This window comes from Pelodiscus sinensis, chromosome 2 (genome assembly GCF_049634645.1).
Source record: "Pelodiscus sinensis isolate JC-2024 chromosome 2, ASM4963464v1, whole genome shotgun sequence".
In the NCBI taxonomy this organism is placed as follows: domain Eukaryota; kingdom Metazoa; phylum Chordata; order Testudines; family Trionychidae; genus Pelodiscus; species Pelodiscus sinensis.
The window spans coordinates 103,142,571-103,152,146 of NC_134712.1; the positions used below are offsets into that span (position 1 = coordinate 103,142,571).

Below are 9,576 nucleotides of genomic sequence, written 5' to 3' on the forward strand. Positions count from 1 at the left end.
CCCTGTGCCTGGAGCACACAAAATCTACTAGCCTGGGCCCCCTAGGCTCTGGTGTGCAAGAGGAATGTGGGAAGTGCCTTTCTACTTCTCAGTTGGGGGCTATGTCAGTCAAGGCTTGGTTTTTCTTTTTTGCTTCTCACTTGTAAGCAGTCCTTGACTAATTTTTCTGTGGGTCAGAAGCCCCCAACCCAAAAAAGGTTCCCCACCACTGTCCTAAATTTTACCACAGCCCTGCAAAGTCCAATGGTACAGCACTATATGGGACCAAGGTTAAACTGAGGATCCCTGCTGTGTAAGATAAAAGAGCAAACAACCTTTGTGTCAGGATCTCAGTCCTGCAACAGGCTAGATTTACATAATGTAGCTGAGGCCTTACAAATAATTTTGTTTGCTGCCTCTATGCAATGAAATCTCTTTAGAATTAATTTCTATTTTAAAAAACAATGGGGATTTGGGAAAATTTCCCTATTGGGGGAAGTATCCCATTTATCTGTGTTCTAAGCATCAGGAAATCATAGCTGATGCCCATGTTTTCGCTAGCACTGATTGCACAACGGTAACTATTTTCAGCACAAATTTTCCAAATAAATTATTTTTTCAAATGCATTCACAGAAATGTTGTTTCTTTCCAATGAAACCCCAAACTAAAAAATATTATCAAATTCCCCACATATTGATGTTATGTAAGTAAGTAAATAAATATTTTTCTTGGTGGAAAAAAAAGGAAAATTGTGTATGAAATCAAAATATTCTGGAAAAGTATTCATTTTGAGTAAAAAGATCATTTTTCATTTTGAATTAACATTTTTTCAGAAAACCAAACTAAGCCACAACAAAACAAAATATCACTTTTTATTTGTTTACAAACATTAATGCAACATGAAAATTGTTTCAAAATGTCTTGTGAGAAAAATTAAGGTTTTTTTTCACCCATTGGAATAGACATTTTCCAGCTCACAAAAAAATGGGTTCTACTAAATCATATTTTTGGTGAGATATTTTTCCTCTTGCAAAATTCCAGCCAGCTCTATAATTTAGATTAATTTTAGAAGCATCTGGCAAAGGAGAGAAATGAGGAAGGGCGGCAAAGTAACCAGATTATTTAAATGGCTACACAAGATATCAGAACTAGAGAGTGGAGAATATTGGTCTTCTCCCCCAAAATTACCCAAATTCCACTTTCTACTGTACTACCATTTCCCTATAGTTGTTACCCAAAGAGGTAACACGAATGATATGTTGATGCATCATACATAGGGTTTGGGAACATGTAACATATTGTTGATCACATCACATCAATATATAACATCAAGTTTAAAATGTAACTGGCAGCTGAAAGTAAAGAACTTTCTCAGAGGAGATGTACAGTATAGGCCTTTTTTACGTGCACGCAAACACTTTGAGAACAAATCAATTAGCATGTCTACGTGAACAACATTCATTGTGCCTGTATTTATTTGCTCCCATAACAATGAGAGTGAAAAAAGAGCATAAAAAGGGTGGTATCAGAGCTGGATTTTTTTCTTGTTATTAATTTTCTTCCTTTAGAAATTTGCAACAACCTTCCCATGAACAACTACCAAGCAGTGAGATTATCTAGATTCTCTAACATGTACTAGCAGGACTATTTCTTTCAAGGAAAAGGCTGTCTCAATTCTCAATAATATATGCTCACAAATACTCCTAGATTTTTTCAGGGTGGGCATGGGGGACGGGGATTGGCTTTTTGCCTATGCTTTGAAAGACTTTGAAATGCTGAATTTTGAATTACTTCCTTGACTGATCATTGCAGGAGAATATGTTAAAAGAAGCAATGACGTAGAGGCAGCTTTACCAAATTTATTCAGCTGGAAGAAAAAGCAAGTTTAAAGCTGTGTGTCAAAACTGACCATTTTTCCTAAGAGGGTACAATTTTCATAATATTGAGCATGGCATGTAAAATAAAGTTAGTTAGAACATGCAAGTCTAATCCTTTCAGAGCTTATCATTCTTCAAGCATTCAATAGTCATCCTTAATACATTACCTTTGGGATAACATTTGAGTAGGCCTCTGCAATCTAACAACAAGGGACCAAAGAGAAAGACCATGGCTTAAAAGCCTGGTTAAAGATTAACACAAACAGTAATAAGGAGATTCTTAGGAAAGAATCAGGACAGCTGCAGCTGAATCTCTACTACCTGCTGAGGGTTGCTAAGCAACTCAGGCCTACCACTGCCCCAAGGGCCTTTTACTTTACCATTAGGATTTTTGAGGGGGGCGGGGAAAGGATTTTTAGTCAGACTATTGAGATGTGAATATATATATTCTTTTAAACAAAGCAATAAAAAAGCCAGTACTTTCAACTGTAGAGTAGTCACTGTATGGGAAGGGTTTTTTTATGTAACTGACAAAATCTGGCAACAATGCACAGTTTAAAAAGTGACATTTTGACTCTAAGGGAGGAATTATTTGCAATTTGTTTTGAACAGAAGCTTAGTTCATGTCAGATGTGAACCTCCAGACAATCATTAGTTTAAACTGCCTGCTATGTGTTTAAAAAATTCAGTCAATTTAGAACTGATCTGAATTGCAAATGTGATGGTAATAAGCCATTAGGGAACAACATATCTCTTTTTTGCACTTGCAGCCCTCTGCTTTAAGGGGCCTCAACTGCACTGAAATATGAAAATACCATTTTAATCATGCGCATTGTCAACAAACATGGAGATGCTAGAAATTCAGATGTGAGAGAACAGTCTTCAGAGTATAGGAACTGGAAGTTGTAACAAGAGGAGAAACACATGTACCCCTTAGTGTGAATGATATACCATGTAAGTCTTCCTAAAAAATAATATTCAGCCTTTTTGATAGCATAAAAACAACCTAGTATCAAACAAATGAGTTGGAGCCATTTTGAAATGTCTTGTCCAGTTGGGTCAATATTGTTGAGGGTCATCATTGAGTTTCTCATTTGCATGTTTCATATCCAAAGAATCTTTCCATTTTCCTTAGCCTGGCCATTAGTGGGAACCTAACATAGTACTTTTAAACGTTGATTTTAAAATTACAATAAAAACAAACATGTTGAAAACCAAAAAATATATAAATACATGCACAAGACTGAAACAGTACATAAAGAAAATTCATTATTTGCAAAACCTGAACTCACAAAGCTCCTGCAGTGCTTCAATCACAGTGACTAAATAGGTAAGTGAGAACATAACCTGTGAGTGTGAGGGACTAATGTATATTTTTGCAGTTTAGTATTTAATAGTTTTATATTTGACCAGATGTCCTTGTATTTTTTCCAAGTGTTTCTGTTAGAGTCATTTTTTCCATTCACACAATAGTAGAGAGCTCACTAAACCAGTCTGCATATGAGGGAGAAATTCAGACTTTCATTTTCTCAAAAGAAATGTCTTGGCCACTAAAAGTTATTGCAATCCATTTATAAATGTTAATTGATTATGCCAGCACCACTAAAATACACAAGATTTGAGAGAGAAAGAAAGAAAGTAAGACTTACATTTTTTTGAGTGAGCACTGAATATAGTGTTCCAGAATACATGCATTTGAGATAGGTATTGAGGGTATGCGAAAGATTGACATGTGATTGATTGTATCTCCAACATTCACTGTGTGTTGTCAGTCTAGTCTTAAAACAAACATTCTGGAGTTCAATAGTAGCTGTTTAATATTTTGTTCTGGAAGAATCACAAGGATAAAGACCTTTAAATATCTTTCACATGAAACCAGATATCCTCCGAGGTTTCTGTTGCAATAGGAAAGCTAGTCTCTTTTTTTCCATTTTTCTTTGAGCCATAATTGTATTAAGTATTAAGCCACCTACAATTAATTCATAAAAGGTTATTTTTGTTTCCATATTTCGTAACATGTTCATCTAGAGGTGAAAGTTTTGATTAAACATGTAATCAAAGGAGACCCACCTAGCATCTTGTATTATAGCATTACTTTTTGTTAATCCTTTTTGTATCCAAATTCTCTCAATAATGGAGTTGGCCTTGATCCTGAAGCATAGGTTATCCCATAGCAGTCTGAGAAGAGAATTAGTAAGATCAGAGGCTGTAATCATTGCAGTACATTGCATGCAGGATGCTCCATGTTGATGCAAAGATTAGGTTTTTCCTTTCAGTGTGTGGAGCCTCTGAAATTATATAAAAAGAAGTAAAAATGAAATGGCTAAACTTTTTTCAAATTCAAAACATGCTGAGGCTACTGGGTGAAGGGGAAACCATCCTACAACAGGACACATTCAGAATGCCAGATAATAAGATACAGTCTCTTTATACTGCCTTACAGACTTGAACAGAGTCGACAAAACTCACATTACTTCTAGGTTTCTCAAATATGCAACTTCTAGTGAGTGTGTGATATTACATGCTAGCTGATAAAGTAAGACACCTGCCAAATTTAATCAGGCTCCTATGGGTGATAGTGAATTTTAGTAGAGACTTGAGGCAGCTCTGTTGTCACTTATATTGCATGTGTAGCCATCAAGAGGAAAAATATCCCTACACTCTACACAGCTGTATTTGCAAATAAGATTCCTGAAGTTTTGACTCATAGGTTCTTGTTTTATAGGAGATTTGATCTTTCTAAAACTTACCAGAGATTATAGGAAATAATATTTTAGTAATAGTAATAGTAAAATAAATTACCACATATTTTACATTTAGATTTATTTTTTTTCTATATTTCCTGAGGTGACTGTAACAATATAAATAATTCTTTTACCAGGACAAATCTTTCTGAGCTTTATTTTATTTTTAATTTTAATCGTTTCAAGGATACTATAACACTGCCTGCAGTGACTCAAGAGCCTGAGGAAGCAGACTGTTAGGAAACAGGGTACATACCCTAAATTGGTTGAGAGTTCTATACTTAGAAGTCACCAACCAATTATCAAATGTGATCTCTGCAGACCCATACCATCCCTAATGTGGAATTACAGATAGTTCCCTTAGGTTCTTCTAATCTATCTTACCATCCAGGTAAGCAAATCTTAGTAATAGAAGGTCCCTTGCACCAAGAATCACATCAATATTCAGGTTACTCTCAGTCCCAAAGGACCAATCACTTACCCAAGATCAGTTGTACTTTAGATCTCACACCAATGACAATGTCTGTAGTCAATCCTATAAGCAGCTATATAAAATAGTATTACATAGTAAAAGAAAAAGAGAGATTTACAAGATTAAAGCAGGTAAACACATATACACAAACGAGTTACAATCTTAAGTTCCAAAAGGTAATAAATGTTTCCATTATATAGCCTGCTGATATGTGCTTTAGAGCGAACCCAGGTTAAACAGCTGGGGCTCTCATGCTTATGTCTACAAAATCCTTGTGCCCCAGAGCCTAAGTAACATAGAGATTTTCAAGTTCCTTTTGTTTGCAGTTTGTATCCCCCTTCTTGTGCTCTGAGCTGCAAATTCAGCTGATGAGAGGAATCCAGTTGCATGACTCATCTTCACAGAAGTGCAGAACAAAAACACTCTAATTGTAACTTCCCAGAACAGTCTTTCTGGTATCAATGGGCCTCTCCTTCTGGGAAGGGCATAAGACCTTGTGTTGAAAATCAGCCTTCACACTAATTAATGTCTCTATTCTGCTCTTTACATAGCCAAGAAGTTCACAATACAGCAGTTCAAATATTACCTTACAATACGGGATGTACAAGTTACAAGTGAGATTAAAGCAGGTAGCAACTCACAAGCATTCAATGAAGTCTAAACACTAAAACACATTTTTATAATTCTAATGTCTATTTTTACAATATTAAGACTACATCTATACTGGGAATTTATATCTACACTGGGAAGTTTTGATGACAAAACTGCTGTTGACATGCAAAAGTTGCCAAAGTGAAAACCAGTTTTTATGCCTCCCTTTGTCAACATTTCATGGCCACATTGCTAACTCCGCTGTGGACAGAGCAAAGCAATGTGAGTGAGCATTCCACAGTGCAGTGTTGTGAGAAAGCAGAACTGCTCTGCGAGCCTCTCCATGCTGAGGAATGTCAAAGCACCACAGCAGTCTCTCCAGGCCTCCCCCTGCAGCAGCAGTCTGCCTGCCATTGTGTCCTTAGCAGGGCAAAACAGGAAGGAGCACACCAATGACTTATTCCATCTTTTTTCCCCAAATGGAGCAGCTCACTCAGCTGTCAGATACTTCCCAGAGCTTTGAAAGGGGTGGGCACATACCTTCAGGGCAGCAGAGATCACAAAACACTGAGCACAGTCTCAGGGCACACATTGTGGGAAAGCCAGTTCTCTGGAAAAAATAAACAGCAGAGTCCACACTGTTTCTTTGTCAACAATGAAGGGAGGGGAAAAGACAAAATTCTCTCGTAGGGGTGGAAAATTTGTCGTCACCAAAACAGGTGTTTTTCCTGACAAAAGTCACACTGTAGTGTAAATGCTCTCCCTGTTATGTTGCCAAAATAGTTTAGACAAGGCTTAACACACAGGTGAGCCACACGGACTCCTGCTATATATTCCTCAGTATTCAGTCAAGATATGGGGACCTCAGTAGAAATGGCACTTGGTCTGCCAATGTCATACCATTAATACAAATATAGTGTATAGTGTAGCTTCCAAATTATGCATCAGAATCCCTCCATTCTCAATAAGGCATTTGCCACTATATTTTCTTTTCCCTTGAGTTAAATCTAGAGAATTTATGAACATTGCACCCTCTAACAGATCTAAATAGCTCCACCATCCAAAGTCTGTATTGCGGGGGGGGGGGGGGGAAGGAGAGGGCAGATGATTAGGCTAAGTCAGTGGTCTCCAACCTTTTTAGCATGAGATTACTTTTTGAATTTAAGTACAATCCAAGATCTATTTCAAACCCAAATACCCTTGCCCCGCTTCCTTTGTGTCTCTTCCCTGAGGCCCCGCTCCTGCTCCCTCCATCCTCCCTCCCTCCCCCATCCTTGCTTACTTTCACCAGGCTTGGGCAGAGGGTTGGGTGCAGGTTCCGGTCTTGGACTAAGGGATTTGGAGTATGAGAGGGGCTCTGAGCTAAGCTTGGGGCAGGCAGTTGAGGTGCCAGAGGGGGTTCTAGGTGCTGGCTCTGGGAGGGTGTTTGGCAGCAAGGGTACTCGGGGTTAAGGCAGGGGAATGAGGTACAAGAGGGGGTTCTTGACTGGGATAGGGTTTCAAGATGTAGGATCTGACTGGGCACTGCTTACCTCTCAGGAGGCTCCTGGGTGGTGGTGCAGTGGGGATAAGGCAGGGTCACCCCTACCCTGGCTCTGAACTGCTCCCAAAAGCAGCCAGAAAATTTCCTCCCAAGTCTTGTTGTGCCTCCCACTCTGCTCTGTGGAGTTAGGATACGGGGTGGGAGAGGGAGCACCTTGTCATCAGTGCCCCTCTTCTTCCCCCCTGCCCTGCATAGCAAACAGGAGGTTCCCAGGGGTGAGAGGAAGCCATTCCAAGGCAAAGGGCAGGAGGTGCACTGCAGTAGGGGGAGGAGCAGGTGTAGTTCAGGCACTTGATAGCCTCTTAGCCAAACCAGTCAGGATCACCTGTCAAAGGCTCCAAGATCTACCTGTAGATCCCAATCTACTGGTTGATGGCCACTGGGCTAAGTGATGACATATTTCCTTCTAAAATCTACACATAACCTCATGGTTTTCTCACTGTTAGGTACTATTACAAGGCCTTTTGATTTAGTAATCACTCCCTTGACTAGCATGCTCTTTACCACCTCTCAAATTTGTCTCTGCATTTATCTTTTAGCTCAGTATACGCTGCAAGAGACAGAGCGTGGCCCAGTAGTTTCAATTGAATATATTATTTCGTTAGTGAAACCTGGCAGTGTTACTCGCACAACATTTTCTGTCACTGCCACACTCTAGGGGCATACCCCTTTATCCAGTTCTTAGGGCTCAAGGAGTAGCCCTGTTAATTAAAATACCCACCCTTACCCAATTTCTAGAGTTCAGGATGTAATTTCCTTTGGGTTTGCAGTGAGAGATCCCTATACAGTAATATCCGTACTCTCTATTTATTAACAGTTATCAAGCAAGCACAATACACATGCTAGGCAGACAGTGCCAGGCTCACCAATCCTGATCAAGTATCAGAGGGGTAGCCGTGTTAGTCAGAATCTGCAAAAGCGACGAGGAGTCCTGTGGCACCTTATAGACTAACTGAAGCGTAGGAGCATAAGCTTTCGTGGGCAAAGACCCACTTCGTCAGATGCATGTAGTGGAAATTTCTACCTTAAAGCTCTACCTTAAACAATCTTGATCAAGGCAGGCAAACTTCCCCCGTTGGCCAGGCAAAGTCAGTCTTGTCTGGACTCTAGTTGCTGCACATCATAGTCAGGCAAAGGATTCTTGGCAGCTCTGATCTTGGGCTGTGTCTTGGAGGGGAGTTCTTCCCAGTCTTTCCTTCCTATTTTTTCTGTTCCTTCTTTTCCTTTCTAGCTTGTCTCCTTCTAGGACCCCATTTTACAGAGTGAAATTTGAGTCCTGCTTAGCTATACCTTAAACAATTATTTTACTAACCAATCCTAACATATTGTAACATAATACTCTAACCAATTATATCCCACCACCTAGTTGATTTACACCTACCAAAATTAATTATACAGCAGACAGAAACAATTAAAAACAGATCAAGATCTTACAAACAATAGGAAAGTAGGGACCATAATAATAGAATGATCATGTCACAACCCCAACCAATGATAAGTTGTTTATAGCCAGTCAAAATTCAATCAAACTATGTTTTCTTTAACCATCTTGAGATGTTTCATTATCTGGTGATATTGGGTGCCATTAAAACGGTCTCCTTAACAGCCTGATGCTACACTATTTTAATAGAATGTAGATTATATGTGACTATGTAGTCAGTCAATTTCACAGACATACACACACAAGTCAAGATGCCATACATAATTTGATAGCTAAAAAATGCAGAAATTCCAGTTTCCTTATTTCCTGGACTGCATGATGGACAATTAATTTCTCTGACACTTAACAAGTGAATCAATCATTTTTCAGTTATCCCTGGGAAGCATTTTTGGGGATGAAACTCTACCCTATTATAAAAATATGCATGGAGCTCCCATTCATTTCAATAAGAGATACAGGCAGTCCCCAGGTTACGCGGATCCGACTTAAGTCGGATCCGCACTTACGAACGGGGCTTTTCTCTCCCGGGAGGACGCGGGTGGCAGGACCGCCCAGATGTGCCACAGTCCCACCGCCCGTGTCCTCCAGGGCGAGAAAAGCTTCTCCGCGTCTCCCTCGTCTTCTGGGGGGGAACCCCCCAGCAGACCAGCGAGACGCGGAGCAAAGCCGCGGAGGACCCAGGCGGGGGGACCGCGGCGTGTCTGGGTGGTCCCCCCGCCCGGGTCCTCAGCGGCTTTGCTCCACGTCTCCCTGGTCTGCTGGGGGGAGGGGAGCAGCTAGTGCGCCCCCTCCTCCCGCTCCCCCAGCAGACCAGGCTTTTCTCGGGACGCCTGTGGTAGAGCAGCTGGGGGCTGCCGGTTGGTCCCGCAGCGCAGGTCTCGGCACTACTGGACCAACCCAGCAGCAACCTAGTTGCTCTGCCCCGGGC

The 9,576-nt window shown here is 40.3% G+C and overlaps 1 long non-coding RNA gene across 2 annotated transcripts; it reads right to left on the minus strand.

The window, feature by feature from the left end:
- Positions 1-832: 832 nt before the first annotated feature.
- Positions 833-9,246, minus strand: LOC102449839 (uncharacterized). Of its 2 annotated transcripts, XR_003089108.2 has the most exons (3): positions 5,083-9,244; positions 3,928-4,145; positions 833-3,826 (listed from the first exon to the last, which is right to left on the minus strand). It is a non-coding gene; the product is annotated as an uncharacterized LOC102449839 (long non-coding RNA). The 2 variants fall into 2 exon arrangements; XR_012901612.1 differs by having other exon boundaries at positions 833-4,145; positions 5,083-9,246.
- Between the last annotated feature and the right edge of the window lie 330 nt (positions 9,247-9,576).